A 13,014-nucleotide genomic window follows, 5' to 3' on the forward strand; every position below is an offset into this window, starting at 1 on the left:
CGGAGACGAGAAACGTGACAAGTTCGACGATTTTAGAGGGGCTGTGTAAATAAGACTGTGAGTGAATGACCCGCCTTATTGGTGGATGGTGTTAAACCACATCGCTTTTCTGTGTTAATAATCGTTGTGATTGTTTAATACTACTATTAATAATAATATTAATATTAATAGTTGTAGTAGTATCGATGTCAGCTTAATTTGGTTTATTTATTTAATTAAGTGTTTTCATGATGCAGAAGACAAAATCCCTCCCCATATTAGCTTTGTTGAAATAAATTGTAATGTGCTTATTTTTTCTTCATTACGTTTTATTATTATTATTTAAAAACTACAACACTCTCTTTCTATTTTCAGTTTTTATTAGCACTTAGTCTTAGCGCTTTATTTCATTTGTTTAGCAGGAGACGTTATCATACCAGGCTTCGTTTTCTTAAACTGATGCTCAATATTAGCGATTAACGCGTAACTTTAAAATGCACACAGCTAACGTCCGAGATGCTTTTTCGCTCGTTTACTATAATCCTGATTAAGCAGCCACTTTATAAAGTCCTATTAACCCGGCCCTGAATTCCTCTACAAAATTATAATCACACTAGACATTAAGTCCGTTACAATAACGGACGCTAGAACAGTAGTGCATAAACATTTGTAGGAACAGTCTATTTTAAATGGCAAGGGACCGTCTATTTTGTGTTACAGTAATACTGGCTTTGCATGTGGCTGTAATATGTGTCACTGTATTGTGTGCCTTTAATTTTCTCTCGCAGTAATACTGGTTTGTATTTCTGTATAATGCCTGTAATTTTCTCTGATAGTAATACTAGCTTTGATGTCCGTAATATGCGTTTAATTTTCTGTCACAACAGTGGGCAATCAGCAGAGTTTTCCCCAGCAATATGTCTTAGGTCTTACCTCATCTACCCAAATCCGATTTGATCGGCTGCGCGATATTTTATAGGCCCCGCCCTCTCTGTGTTGTGTGACGCGTCAGACGGCCTTTGAAGCATCTGCTTTGAAGCATCGCACAGTGCCCCGCGCATGCGCACTTCACCAGAAGACACACACGGACACATGGTTTATTAAAGATGATATCGACGGCAATGTAACGGATTGGCATTGATTTCATTATAAGGTGATGTTTTAATCCTTCTGTATATAGGTGAAGAAGAAATTGTTAGAAAGGCATATGAATATAATTTTTTGTGCTGCTTTGAAAATGTTCCACTGTAAAAAAATGCTGCATTTTTAAACAAGTAAATCACTCTGTTCACATGTTTACAATATTTTAATGTATAACGCTAAAAATTCTGGGATATTTTGATGCGTTCAGTGTTAAAACATTAGACCATTAGAACAATCAGAGAACAGGCCATTAAGCTCAAAAAAGCTCACCAGTCCTGTCCACTTATTTCTCCCAATAAAACATCTAGTTCAGTTTTGAAAGTCCCTAAAGTCTTACTGTCCACCACACTACTTGGTCTCTTATTCCAAATGTCTATCATTCTTTGTGTAAAGAAAAACTTCCCAATGTTTGTGCAACATTTGCCTGAACAAGTTTCCAACTGTTTCCCCGTGTTCTTGATGAACTCAGTTTTAAGTCACTGTCTCGATCCACTGCACTAATTCCCTTCCTAATTTTAAACACTTCAGTCAGGTCACCTCTTAATCTTCTTTTCCTTAAACTCTAGAGGCTCAGCTCTTTTAATCTTTCCTCATAACTCATCCCCTGTAGCCTTGAAATCAGCCCAGTCGCTCTTCTCTGGACCTTTTCTAGCACTGCTATGTCCTTTCTGTAGCCAAGAGAACAAAACATGCACACAGGACTCCAGATGAGGCCTCACCAGTGTGTTATAAAGGTTGAGCAGAAACTCCTGTGACTTGTACTCCACACATCAAGGCGCTATATAACCTGACATTGTGTTAGCCTTCTTAATGGCTTCTGAACACTGTCTGGAAGTCGATAGCTTAGAGTCCACTATGACTCCTAAATTCTTCTCATAAGGTCGACTCACGATTTTCTGACTGCCCATTGTGTTTTCAAACCTCACATTTTTACTTCCTATGCGTAATTCTTTACATTTACTGACATTAAATGTTATCGTCCACAAATCTGCCCAAGCCTGTCTGCTATCCAAGTCCTTCTGGGATGATGTAACAGATTCCAAATTATCTACTAAGCCACCGATCTTGGTGTCATCTGCAGACTTAACCAGCTTGTTATTTATATTCCTATATAAATCATTTCTATATATTAAAAATTGCAGCAGGAGGGTTATGTCAGGAAGGGCATCCGGTGCAAATTTTGCCAAATCAATATGCGGACAACAATACAAATTTCCAATTTAAATTGTTCTGTAATGGTATGGATGGGAGGAGAAATGGGGTAGGAGTTATTCTGCAGGAACAGCATGTCAAGAGTGTTTTGGAGTTGAAAAGTGTGTCAGACAGAGTACTGATTATGAAGTTGGAAATTTGATGTGTGGTGATGAATGTTGTTAGTGCATATGCCCCACAAGTTTGGTGTGCGATGGGTGAGAAAGAAGGTTTTTTGATTGAGTTGGATGAAGTGATGAACAGTGTACCCAAGGGACAGAAAGTGGTGATTGGAGCGGATTTCAATGGATATGTTGGTGAAGGGAACCGAGGAGATGAGGAGGTGCTGGGTAGCTATGACGTCAAGGAGAGGAATGAAGAAGTTCAGAGGAAAGTGGATTTTGGCAAAGGATGGACATGGCTGTGGTGAATATGTATTTTAAGAAGAGGGAGGAACATAGGGTGACGTCCAAGAGTGCTGGAAGATGCAAACAGGTAGATGATGTCCTATGCAGAAGAGTCAATCTGAAGGAGATTGAAGACTGCAAGGGAAAGTGTAGTTAAGCAACATAGGATGGTGGTCTGTAGGATGACATTGGAGATCAAGAATAGGAAGAGAGTGAGGGCAGAGCCAAGGATCAAATGGTGGAAGTTGAAAAAGGAAGACTGCAAAGTGGAGTTTAAGGAGGAGGTGAGACTGGCACTTGGTGGTAGTGAAGAGTTATCAGACAGCTGGGACACTACAGCAGGAGTACTGAGGGTGACAGCAAGAAGTTTGCTTGGCGTGACATCTGCATAGAGGAAGGAGGAAAAGGAAACCTGGTGATGGAATGAGGAAATACAGGATAGTATACAGAGGAAGAGGATGGCAAAAAAGAAGTGGGATAGTCAGAGACATGCAGAAAGTAGACAAGAGTACAAGGAGATAAGGCACAAGGTGAAGAGAGAGGTGGTGAAGGTTAAAGAAAAGGCTTATGATGAGTTGTATGAGAGGTTGGACACTAAGCAGGGAGAAAAGGACAGGTGGGCTACACAGAGGGGCAGAGCTGGGAAAGATGTGCAGCAGATTAGGGTGATAAAGGAAAAAAATGGCAACGTTCTCACAAGTGAGGAGAGTGTGATGAGCAGATGGAAAAAGTACTTTTGAGAGGCTGATGAAGAGAACGAGAGAGAGAAGGATTTGGAAGATGTGGAGATAGTGAATCAGGAAGTGCAATGGATTATCAAGGAGGAAGTAAGGACAGCGATGAAGAGGATGAAGAATGGAAAGGCCACTGGTCCAGGTGACATACCTATGGAAGCATGGAGGTGTTTAGGAGAGATGGCAGTGGAGTTTTTAACCAGATTGTTTAATGGAATCTTGGAAAGTGAGAGGATGCCTGAGGAGTGGAGAAGAAGTGTACTGGTGCTGATATTTAATAATAAGGGAGATGTGCAGGACTGCAGTAACTACAGGGGGATAAAATTGATGAGCCACAGCAAGAAGTTATGGGAAAGAGTAGTGGAAGCTCAATTAAGAAGTGAGGTGATGATTAGTGAGCAGCAGGATGGTTTCATGCCAAGAAAGTGCGCCACAGATGTGGTGTTTGCTCTGAGGATGTTGATGGAGAAGTTTAGAGAAAACCAGAATGAGTTGCATTGTGTCTTTGAGAACCTGGAGAAAGCATATGACAGGGTGTCTGAGAGGAGCTGTGGTATTGTATGAGGAAGCCGGGAGTGGCAGAGAAGTACATAAGAGTTGTGCAGGATATGTAAGAGGGAAGTGTGACTGTGGTGAGGTCTGCGGTAGGAGTGACTGAGGTGGGATTACATCAGGGATCGGCTCGGAGCCCTTTCTTGTTTACAATGGTGATGGACAGGCTGACAGACGAGATTAGATAGGAGTCCCCGTGGACTGTGATGTTTGCTGATGACATTGTGATCTGTAGTGAGAGGAGGGAGCAGGTTGAGGAGACCCTGGAGAGGTGGAGATATGAGAGGAGAGGAATGAATGTCAGTAGGACCACCAAGACAGAATACATGTGTGTGAATGAGAGGGAGGTCAATGGAATTGTAAGGATGAGGGGAGTAGAGTTGGTGAAGGTGGATGAGTTTAAATACTTGGGATCAACAGTACAGAGTAATGAGGAGTGTGGAAGAGAAGTGAAGAAGAGAGTGCAGGCAGAGTGGAGTGGGTGGAGAAGAGTGTCAGGAGTGATTTGTGACAGACGGGTATCAGCAAGAGTGAAAGGGAAGGTCTACGGGATGGTAGTGACACCAGCTATGTTATATGGGCTGGAGACTGTGGCACAGGAGACAGAGCTGGAGGTGGCATAGTTAAAGATGTTAAGATTTGCCTTGGGTGTGACAAGGATGGATAGGATTAGAAATGAGGACATTAGAGGGTCAGGTCTGGTGGGACGTTTTGGGAGACAAAGGCAGAGAGGCGAGATTGTTTTGGTTTGGACAGAGGAGCGATGAGGGGTACATTGGGAGAAGGATGCTAAGGATAGAGCTACCAGGTAAGAGGAAAAGAGAAAGGCCTAAGCAGAGGTTTATGGATGTGGTGAGAGAGGACATGCAGGTGATGGGTGTAACAGAACAAGATGCAGAGGACAGAAAGATAAGGAAGAAGATGATCTGCTGTGGTGATCTCTAATGGGAGCAGCCGAAAGAAGAAGAAGATATTAAAAATAGCAGCAGCTCCAGCGCTGCCCCCTGCTGGTCACATCAGACAATTCTGATGAGGTTCCTCTCCCCATCACCCTCTGCTTGTCTGAGCCAATTCTGCACCCATCTACAAACATCACTTTTAATTCCCACTTCTTTTAATTTGACACCCACCCTCTCATATGGCACCTCATCAAATGCTTTCTTAAAGTCCAGATAAATAATCTCATCTGCTCCACTTTGATTGTATCCTTTTTGGTGCCTGCTCATAGAATTCCAGCCTGTCAGTAAAACACAACCTCCCTCTTCTGACCCCATGCTGACTGTTCCTAATAACGTTCTGTCCTTGCCAGGTGTTGCTCGATCTTATCCTTAATAATTCCTTCCATTAATTTTCCTGTGATGCACATTAAATTTACTGGCCTATAGTTGTTTGGATCTGCCCTGTCACCCTTTTATATAATGGGATGATATTTGCCATTTACCAGTCCGTTAGAATCTCCCCAGGGCGCAGTGACTTCCTAAAAGTGTGCGGCACAGGTTATTATCTGTACTCCTTAAGAACTTGAGGGTCAATATTATCAGGTCCTGGTGATTTGTTTGATTTGAGCCTATTTAATCTGAGCAGTACTTCTCCCTCTACAATTTCCAAATCCCTCAGTACCTCCTTAGTAGTCCCTGTTACTACTGTGAGGTTATCCACTTTCTCATTTGTGAAGACCTCAGAACAATGTAAGTTTAAGGCATCCGCTTTTTTACTGTCTGTATCTTTTAATTCCCTTTTACTATTTCTAATGCACTTCACTTCTTCCTTGACTGTTCTTTTACTTCTAAAATACTGAAAGAATCTCTTAGGCTTGCCTTTCGCCTTCTCTGCTCTATTCCTCTCCAACTGTCTTTTAGCCTCCCTGATATCCTTCTTAATGGTTGCCCTCATGTTCTCATACGCTCTATGATTCACTTTGTAGTCATTAGTCTAATATTCCTTATAAAGCAGTTTTTTCTTCCTTTCAGCTTCTTTTTTAACTCTTTATTAACCCACTGTGAAGTTTTTATTTAATTTCCTATTAATTCCAAATTTAGGTCTGTACCTGTGCTGCTTTATATTTAATACTTATCTAAACTTGTTTCAATGCTCCTTGACTGTCTCCATACTTAACAGCTTATTGTCTTTACACATTGTCACATCTGCTCAAAATTTTCCTAACCAAAATTCAACTTAACTGTTTTAGTCTTTGCATCTGCACTCTTACAAAATACTGAGAATTATATTATATTATTGTCACATGACCCTAGTGGTCCAATCACCTCTACACTCTCAAATCTATCTAATTGTTACTAAATAATAAATCCAGACAGGCCTCACCCCATATTGGTGCTTTAACGTATTATGTTATAAAACAGTCACTGAATACCTCTAAAAACTCCTATTCTTGTGCTCCTCCATCTGCAAGGTTATCCCAGTTAATATTTGGATAATTAAAGACCCTCGTGACTATAATATCCCCCTGTATTCTTGCCTTTTTGATATTACTAAAAAGATGTGTGTTAGAATTACTGTCTGTATTGGGTGGTCTAACACACACTCCTCAAATAAGACCTCTTTCCCTAATGCTTTCCAGGCAAAGCCACATGTCCTCACTAAGTTGGGTCTCATCATCCAAATGAAGAGGATTTACAGTAGGGATGAATTTGTCCGCGGTGAGTTGGCACCCTGCCCGGGATTGGTTCCTGCCTTGTGCCCTGTTTTTGCTGGGATTGTCTCCAGCAGACCCCCGTGACCCTGTGTTCGGATTCAGCGGGTTGGAAAATGGATGGATGGATGGATGAATTTGTTCAGGCTGGTGGTCAGGCTGTCCTCCTGGCATTGCAAACAATCTTTGCTTCCATTTTGCAGAAGGGCGTCATCCCAACAGACTGGAAAACTGGACTGATAGATAGATAGATAGATAGATAGATAGATAGATAGATAGATAGATAGATAGATAGATAGATAGATAGATAGATAGATAGATAGATAGATAGATAGATAGATCTTGTCATCCCTATCTGGAAAGGGAAGGGTGATCACCTGGATTTGGGGGGACAACACTGCTCTCAGTGCCAGGTAAGGTCCTCGCTATGGTCATCCTCAATAGGATCCATGATCACTTGCTCACCTAGCAGTCTGGTTTTACGCCTAAGAAGTTGACCATCGACCACATCCTGGCACTGAGGGCTCCCATGGTGTGCAAATGCAAATATCGGCAGAGTTTCTTTGCAGCCTTTATCGATTTTCGTATGACGTTGGACTCAGTTGATCGAGCTGCCCTCTGGGACATCCTGAGAATTCATGTGATCCCCTCAAGGTTGCTGGATATCATGGCCGGCCTGTCCACTTGTACTGTGAGTGCTATGTACAGTGGAGGCAGAATGCATTTTTTCCAGTTGATTCTGATGTTCATCAGTGGTGTGTTCTGTTCCTTCTCTGTTCAATGCTTGTATGGAATGGGTGTTAGGCAGAAACATGGGGTTCAGCGGCTGGGGGTTATCTGTATGGTGAAGAGAGATTCACTAATCTTGATTTTGCGGATGATGCTGTGATCTTCGTGGAGTTAATGGAGGCTCTGATGGGGGCGCTCGAGAGACTGAGCAAGGAGTCTGAGGGTCTGGGCTTGTGAGGGTCTTGACCAAAAACAAGAGCCAGGCCTTTAATGACCTCTTGGGCACGGCCCTCAGCAGTGTGTCTGTCTGCGGAGAGAGTGTCGACCTCACTAAGAGGTTTGCTTACCTCAGCAGCGACATTCATGTGACTCTTACTATGACGTCGGTAGACGGATTGGGAGAGCATGAGGGGGCCATGAGGTCACTGGAAAGGGGTGTGTGGCGCTCCTGATATCCATGCAGAAGAGAGAAGGTCCAAGTCTTAAGAGTTCTGAGGCTTCCTGGTTATGAGACATGGATGCTATCCTTTGACCTGAGATGAAGACTGGACTCCTTCATGTGTGTCTCTGCTGGTTTGACTTTGTGTTGAGTGAGTGGATGTCATGACCTCCATAGCGAGCAGAGCTGACAATTGGTCAACAGCATATGGGTGAAATGGGTCAACAATATTGGTTGGACAATGTGGGTCACGGGTCAATGTCCATGACCTGCTGTCCCACAATAAGATTTACTCACAGCACTTATAATTTAAGGCTGAAAATACATTTTTCATGCTATGTCACTAATGTAATAAAATTAAAACAGCTGCAGAACTATTCGGCCAACTTAATTACTTACCTGTAGGATGATTGACCAATCAATTGAATTGACTTGTAAGTTTACATAAGATGACTTCCATTGACACTGTCTGGAAGAAAGTCATGTTCATGAACCCCAACGTGTGCCGGCTGGACAGATATTCCCCACAGACTAGTCAGATAGGCAAAGCAGGTGTCGGGCATACAGTCCAACCTGCCAAGGGATTTAAAGCATGAGGGGCAAACGAGGTCCAGGCGTGGCTTGAGTGACACGTTTTCATCCATTTTTGGAGAGTCGCGATGCACTAATTCCATTGCTGCAGGGTAGAGAAAAGCAGCACTCGAGTTCCAGAAATTCTTTCGTCCATTTTAAAGGTTGTGATGTCCTTCATGAATATTTTTCCTCTGTTTTTCGATTTTCTTTACTATGCCAATATTCCCGCTTTGTAAAATTCATTGCTAATTTATTACGAAGCTTGGCAATCACTTTGTTGCGATCGATCTTGATCCAACTTTGTGAGGATTTAGCTTTGTTGAAAACCTAAAGAATCAGACAAGTGAAGGCCTCCATTCTCATGCTTGCCATCGAATCGACTGGCTTAGGTGCCGATGATGAGACTGAAGCAGATGTGTCAGATGTCAACTTGAGCACAACTCTGGAAACGATACGCAAGAAGCTAAAGGCTGATCCATTAACACGGTGCAGAAGTTGTGAGGGGGAATATAGAAAGCGTCATTGTTTTCAGTAAATCTCTTCAGTGAAGCTCTTCACATTAAAGTTTCACCAGACATTGGTATTAACTCAAGAAATCTACAGATATAAAGAATTCACACTATCAATGTCCATAAATTAAGGTATTATGTGTAATAAAGTGGAATGACAGGGAAAAGTAGGTACCCTGCTGTTTATTGTATAGCAGAGTGGATATCTCTCTATTAAAAAAAATCCTGGGATAAAATGACTAGGGAGATGAGACGTGATCTTTAATGTGAAAATCACAGAAGACACTTAAAAGACCAGCGAGACAAAAGAGATTGGCCACGGAGCGTATCACGGGGACCTTAAACATGAGACTTTGTGCCAAGAGATTGACCCAGGACCGTCTCGCGGGGACGTAGAACATGAGATTCTTGCAAGACACACCTTACTTACATCCAATATCAAATAAGACAACGGGCAGCAAAACACTCAGTCATGGAAAGGCTTTGAGCACACACAGATCCAGGGTCTCAGCGCATATAAAGCGTATAAGAACAATATGTTAATCGATGAAACGTCGGCGACTAAGCGAAGATGAAAGGGCAGCATGAAGAAAGACTCAAAAGCGTTGGAGGGGAAAAAAAATGCAAAAAAGAAAAATCTAGGTGCAAATTCAGAAAATAAGGAAAGTACAGTGATCCCTCGCTATATTGCGCTTTGCCTTTCGCGGCTTCACTCCATCGCAGATGTTATATGTAAGCATATTTAAATATATATCGCGGATTTTAGCGGACAATGGGTCTTTTAATTTCTGGTACATGCTTCGTCAGTTGGTTTGCCCAGTTGATTTCATACAAGGGACGCTATTGGCAGATGGCTGAGAAGCTACCCAACTTACTTTTCTCTGTCCCTCTTGTGCTGACTTTCTCTGATCCTGACGTAGGGGGATTGAGCAGGGGGGCTGTTCGTACACCTAGACGATACGGATGCTCGTCTAAAAATGCTGAAAGATTATCTTTACGTTGCTATCTTTTGTGCAGCTGCTTCCTGAAACGACATGCTGTACGGTGCTTCGCATACTTAAAAGCTCGAAGGGCACGTATTGATTTTTGACTGAGAAACAAACTCTGTCTCTCTCTCTCTCCCTGCTCCTGACGGAGGGGGTGTGAGCTGCCGCCTTCAACAGCTTTGTGCCGCGGTGCTTCGCATACTTAAAAGCCAAACAGCCCTATTGATTTGTTTGCTAGAGATTGTTTTCTCTATCTATGTGACATTCTGTGCTCCTGATGCGCACTCCTTTGAAGAGGAAGATATGTTTGCATTCTTTTAATTGTGAGATGGAACTGTCATCTCAGTCTTAGATAGATAGATAGATAGATAGATAGATAGATAGATAGATAGATAGATAGATAGATAGATACTTTATTAATCCCGATGGGAAATTCACATTCTTCAGCAGCAGCATACTGATACAATAAATAATATTAAATTAAAGAATGATAATAATACAGGTGAAAAAAAAAAAAAAAAAAAAAACAGACAATAACTATGTATAATGTTAAATATTAACGTTTACCCCCCCTGGTGGAATTAAAGAGTCGCATAGTTTGGGGGAGGAACGATCTCCTCAATCTGTCTGTGGAGCAGGACAGTGACAGCAGTCTGTCGCTGAATCTGCTCTTCTGTCTGGAGATGACATTATTTAGTGGATGCAGTGGATTCTCCATAATTGATAGGAGCCTGCTGAGCGCCCTTCGCTCTGCCACAGATGTTAAACTGTCCAGCTCCATGCCAACAATAGAGCCTGCCTTCCTCACCAGTTTGTCCAGGCGTGAGGCGTCTTTCCTCTTAATGCTGCCTCCCCAGCACACCACTGCGTAGAAGAGGGCGCTCGCCACAACTGTTTGATAGAACATCTGCAGCATCTTATTGCAGATGTTGAAGGAAGCCAGCCTTCTAAGGAAGTATAACCGGCTTTCTCCTTTCTTGCACAGCGCATCAGTATTGGCAGTCCAGTCTAATTTATCATCCAGCTGCACTCCCAGATATTTATAGGTCTGCACCATCTGCACACAGTCACCTCTGATGATCACTGGGTCTATAAGGGGTCTGGGCCTCCTAAAATCCACCACCAGCTCCTTGGTTTTGCTGGTGTTCAGGTGTAGGTGGTTTGAGTCGGACCATTTAACAAAGTCATTGATTAGGTCCCTATACTCCTCCTCCAGCCCATTCCTGATACAGCCCACGATAGCAGTGTCATCAGCGAACTTTTGCACATGGCAGGACTCAGAGTTGTATTGGAAGTCCGATGTATATAGGCTGAACAGGACCGGAGAAAGTACAGTCCCCTGCGGCGCTCCTGTGTTGCTGACCACAATGTCAGACGTGCAGTTCCCAAGACGCACATACTGAGGTCTGTCTTTAAGATAGTCCACGATCCATGCCACTAGGTATGAATCTAATCCCATCTCTGTCAGCTTGTCCCTAAGGAGCAGAGGTTGGATTGTGTTGAAGGCGCTAGAGAAGTCTAGAAACATAATTCTTACAGCACCACTGCCTCTGTCCAAGTGAGAGAGGGATCAGTGTAGCATATAGATGATGGCATCTTCCGCTCCCACCTTCTCCTGATATGCACAGTTTAAACTTTTGAAAAAGAGACAAATGTTTGTTTGCAGTGTTTGAATAACGTTCCTGTCTCTCTACAACCTCCTGTGTTTCTGTGCAAATCTGTGACCCAAGCATGACAATATAGAAATAACCATATAAACATATGGTTTCTACTTCGCGGATTTTCTTATTTCGCGGGTGGCTCTGGAACGCAACCCCCGCGATGGAGGAGGGATTAAACAGCCCAGAACAAGTGCAATTGAAAAAAAGCGGATTCAATCGGGCTCAGAATTAAAAGACAAAGTAAAACTTCATAAAGACGTTCAAAAACGTTGTCGCTAAACACATGCAGAGCAGGTTAGAGATTATGAAAGCAGTGGAATTCAACAGGGTAAAAAAAACTATGGTGCAATATACATGCAGAGAAAGTTAAAGAATATGAAAGCAGGAAAATTAGAAAGTATCAAAAAAAACAAAAAAAAAAACCAAGAAAGTAAAGACCGCAGTAGCGCAAACAAACGGAAATTACTCGAAAAAAAGGGAAAATAATCACCATGGACCAGGTGTCGTTGAAAAAAAAAAAAAAAAAAAAGCGAGGACAGAAATAAAAGTAGAAAAAGTAAAATGTCATAAAGAGGTTTAAAAACAAGGGGGGCAAACACATGCAGAGCAGGTTAGAGATAAAGAAAACGAATTCAAAAGACTCAAAAAAAAAAAAAAAAAAAAACGTAGGCGCGAAACACATGAAGAGCAAGATACAGAATATGAAAGCAGAAAAAAAAAAAACGACTGTCAAAAAAAGAAAGTAAACATCGCATTAGCACAAAGAAAGAGAAATTAGAGAAATAACTAAAAGGCAAATACAGTAGAGATGGAATATATGGGCATAGGTGATATGTCAGAAGTATATAAATATTGTAAGGCTTTGAAGTTTAAGTCGAGAATTTCAAAAACGGGTTTACCTCACATGCATTTATTAATAATAAATAATTCATTACATTTATATAGCGCTTTATTTTTTACTTTGCAAAAAAAATATTATAAACTGCTGATGACGTCGATCGTTTTGTCTCTACTAAAATTCCAAACATAGAAACCTAGTCATTAAACACACGTCTCACGGACCTCGTTTAAAGGATTCAGCATGTTGGGACTCGAAAGATTCCAAATATTGTTTTTAACGAAGTTCTGAAATAAACGTGAAACTAATGAAATACCAATTCAAAGAAAAAAAAAAACAAAATCTTGTGTGTATCCGGTTGGCGAGCGAAGCCCCCTAGTTTTATAAAAGAACGCAACCAATAAATAATTCAGATGAAGTGAGAAGTTTCCATCATCTTAGGGATTTATAAAGAACTAGACATTAAGCCCGTTACAATAACGGGCGCTAGAACAGTAGTCCATAAACATTAGTAGGAACAGTCTATATTAAATGGCAAGGGACCTTTAACCTCAATTTTTTTTTCCGTAAAATGCCTGTAATTTTCTCTGACAGTAATACTAGCTTTGCTGTCCATAATATGC

The 13,014-nt window shown here is 41.7% G+C and overlaps 1 protein-coding gene across 2 annotated transcripts in view; it reads right to left on the reverse strand.

The window, feature by feature from the left end:
* The window catches only part of LOC114641729 (zona pellucida sperm-binding protein 4-like), a 290,625-nt gene that overhangs the window by 235,725 nt on the left and 41,886 nt on the right, over positions 1–13,014 (reverse strand). The gene's annotated exons all lie outside the window — the stretch shown is intronic.

This window comes from Erpetoichthys calabaricus, chromosome 5 (assembly GCF_900747795.2).
Source record: "Erpetoichthys calabaricus chromosome 5, fErpCal1.3, whole genome shotgun sequence".
Taxonomy (NCBI): domain Eukaryota; kingdom Metazoa; phylum Chordata; class Cladistia; order Polypteriformes; family Polypteridae; genus Erpetoichthys; species Erpetoichthys calabaricus.